Genomic DNA, 4,064 nt, shown 5'->3' with positions numbered 1-4,064 from the left:
AGTAGCAACCAACAGATTGGTTGGCTGACGTCACGGTTTAGGCACCAGAAAGGAATCCAGGCGCCCGGAACTACCTATATAAGTAGCCTTCCACCAAGAGCACAGAACATAACGTTATTCTGTGATTGCCTTCTTGCGCGCTGCTCCAAAGAAGTTCCTGTGACTCGACGACGTGACTCCGACGGCCGAGTGACGCTGCTCCGATGACCGAGCAACACAACTCTGATGACAGAGTGACGCGACTCCAACAACTGAAAGCACAGCCTTCCAGATTTCTAAGAAGTTGTTGGTATACTTGTTTATTTCTACACTTAAATTATACATTCATTGTATTTCTCTTGTAAAAGATTTATGAATTATTAGTGAATTGTCCACCGAAAGTACTCTCACGTGCGAACCTTGGAGTAAGAGTCGACGAAAACTCTGAACCAAGTAAAACTTGGTTTGTTAGCATTGTTATCTTTCCGTTGCGTACTCAATTTAATTCTTGATTTTCGATGATCACTATTCACCCCTAGTGTTTTTCATGATCCAACAAGTGGTATCAGAGCAGTTACCGCTATGATTTGGTGCAACCACGAATCAGGCAAAGAGGGTGAAAATTTCTGTTTTCTCATTTTTTGGTTTTAAGTTTTTCGACATAATACAAATTGGTACCATTACCTCTTTGGAAACATTTTCTCGTAGCAAACCAATCCGAATTAGTACAACACCAATTCAATTTTAATATTTTTATTTTTATCCCAAACTACTAATCCAAGACCAAAAGTCTTGGGACCATCTCTGTTTGTCTTTATTGTGTGCAAGAGTAATGACCCAAAATGAGGGATACAACACTGTCCGTCCTCCCCTCTTCAACGACGACGACTTCCCATACTTGAAGAAGCGAATGGAGGTCTATCTGAAAATCGACTTCGACAAGTGGTTCAGCGTCACCAGAGGCTACAAGGCTCCCGTCGACAACTTCGGAAATCCAATAAACTCGGAACATTGGAATCCGAAAATGAAAAAGAAAGCCCAGACTGACTTCAAAGCTCTCAACACACTACAATGCGGGCTAACGAAGGAAGAGTTGAACTGTGTGGGCTCACACGAAAATGTGAAAGAACTATGGGACAAGCTCATCGAATTGCACGAGGGAACCAACGACGTGAAGGTAATCAAAAGAGACCTCTAGTTGAATAAATTATTTAATATAAAAATGCAGGAAGGAGAATCAACGAGTCAACTCCACGCGAGGATAAAGGACATCCTCAATAGGCTCCACACCATCGGCCACCAATGGAGAACCATGACTTGATAAGGTACGCCCTAAACGCATTTCCTCGAAATGCACTATGGGCATCCATCGTGGAAGCTTACAAGATTTCTAAGAATCTTCTAAATTAAAACTTGATGAATTATTTTGTGAACTCGAACTCCATGAGCAGACTAACTCAAAACAGGTCGAGAAAAGTATTGCCCTTTTTGCAGGTTCCTCAAAGGAAAAGTCAAGAACCAAATCTGAACCTAAAGGTGAGTCTGACCAAAACTCAGAAGATGAAGAATACTTGGTGAACTTGGTAAGAAAAATGTTCACCAGGAGAAAGAAGAACTTCAGCAGAAATGACCTATAGAAGAACAACTCCACCACTGACCCTAACAATAAAAATATAACTTGCTTCAGATGTAACAAAAAGGGTCACTACAAGAATGAGTGCCCAAAGCTGAAGAACGACAAATCCAAGACAACCACAATGGATGCCCATAATGCATTTCGAGGAAACGTGTTTAGGTCATACCTTCTTAAATCACGGTTCTTCATTTGGTGGCCGACGGTATGAAGTCCGGCGAGGATGTCTTTGATCCTCGCATGAAGTTGACTCGCGGATTCTCCTTCCTGCATCTTAATGTTAAATAATTTATTTAGGAAGAGATCTCGTTTGGTTACCTTAGCGTCGCTGGTTCCCTCGTGCAGTTCGATGAGCTTACCCCACAGTTCTTTTACATTTTCGTGTGGGCCGACGCGGTTTAGTTCCTCCTTTGTCAACCCGCACTGTAGTGTGTTGAGGGCTTTAAAGTTTGTTTGTGCTTTCCTTTTCATTTTCGGGTTCCACTGTTCCGGGTCCAGCGGAATTCCGGCGTTGTCAACTGGAGCTTTGTAGCCTTTGGTGACACTGAACCACTGGTCGTATTTAATCTTTAGATAGACCTCCATTCACTTCTTCCATTATGGAAAATCATCACTGCTGAATAGGGGAGGACGGACTGTATTGAATCCCTCGATGTGGGCCATAGGTTCTGCACACAAGGAAGAAGATACAAAACAGGTCCCAAAACTTGGTCTTGGATTAGTAGTGCGGGGAAAAAATATTAAGACTGAATTGGTGTTGCACCAATTCAGATTGGTTTGCTACGATAAAATTCTTCCAAAGAGGTAATCATACCAATTTGGAATACATCGAAAAACTGAAAACCGAAAGAAATAAAATAAAGATTTCACCCCTTCGTCTGATTGGTGGTTGCACCAAATCAGAGCAGTACCTGCTTTGATACCACTTGTTGGATCGTAGAGTTTGCTAGAGGGGGTGAATAACGATCATTAAGAATTCAAAAATCGATTCGAGTATCTAGCGGAAATAAAGACAATGCTAACACAACCAATTTTACTTTGTTCGGAACCTTCGTCGACTCCTACTCTAAGGCCCGCACTCGTCGAGTGCTTTCGTTGGGCAATCACTAATAATTCGGAAAAATGATTACAAAAATAAATACAAGAATTATTAAAAGAATACTGACAACAGAAATAGAAGATTAAATCGTAGGTTGTCGGAGAAGCCTCGCGGCGTCGCAGGAGCAATGCGCAACAGAGTAGTCGTAGCAGAAGTTGTTGTCCAAAGCTCTGGTGGAAGGCTTCTTTTATAGGAGTGCTTCGGGCGCCCGGATCCCTTCCGGGTGCCTAGACTGTGACGTAGGCCCAGCCAACCAACGCTCTCCACGTTTGCGTTGAGATAGAATTTTGCATTCTGAGCGCTCAGACCACCATTTTCCAGCAAATCCTTTTCCTGTAAGGAAATGTTAGTCTGAGGCAAATGCAAATTATACTACCCTGTAAAATAAAGTGTTAGCACAATTAAAGTCAAATAGAATAGTAATTAGATTCCATCTCACCGAGACCAGAATCTAGTCATGACCTCAACTTAGATTCCTGAAATGGTTCTAAGTTGGATCAACGCCTAAGTTCCCTAATTGGGAATGCGTTCTCACTAAGTCACTCTCCTCCAGTAACTTACCTCAACTTACTTACCAGACATCCGGTCAGCCCGTCGGTCTATCTGGACTTCGTGCCAACTATCCGGTCAGCCCGGTGACCTAGCTGGGCTTCGTGCCAACTATCCGGTTGGCCTGTCGACCTAGCTGGGCTTCGTGCCAGATATCTGGTCAGCCTGTCGACCTATCTGGACTTAGTACCAGATATTTGGTCGACCCGTTGACCTAGCTGGATTTCTCCTAGACACTCAGTCAAAGTGTTAGATCACAACAAACCTAACTTAACCTACTTTATCATTCATCAAAACCTGAGTTAGACCGTTATTGCTAATCGCACTAACAGAATTAGCCCAATTTGAGAGAAACAAGGTCTGAGATTTAGTACCACCACCTAAAAATAAAATGATAATAGAAATAAAATGGGTATTCAGAAATAAATTAAATAAAAATAGAGAGATATATTAGAAATAAGACTAAACTAGTTGCTAAAGGGTTTAGTCAAGTAGAGTGACTTGACTATGATGAAACATATGCCCCAGTAGCCAGACTAGAGTCCATTAGAATGCTACTTAGCTATGCAGCCCATAAAAGATTTAAACTTTATCAAATGAATATAAAATCTGCCTTTTTAAATGGGCTAATAAAAGAGGAAGTTTATGTAGATCAGCCACTTGGGTTGGGTTTGAGAGTTTAGATCATCCTGACCATGTATTTAAACTTAAGAAAGCCTTATATGATCTTAAACAAGCACCTAGGGTATGGTATGAAAGGTTAACCTCTTACCTAATTTCCAAAGGGTTCAATCAAGGACAAAT

Source organism: Zingiber officinale, chromosome 4B (assembly GCF_018446385.1).
Source record: "Zingiber officinale cultivar Zhangliang chromosome 4B, Zo_v1.1, whole genome shotgun sequence".
In the NCBI taxonomy this organism is placed as follows: Eukaryota; Viridiplantae; Streptophyta; class Magnoliopsida; order Zingiberales; family Zingiberaceae; genus Zingiber; species Zingiber officinale.
This window is presented reverse-complemented; position numbering follows the sequence as displayed.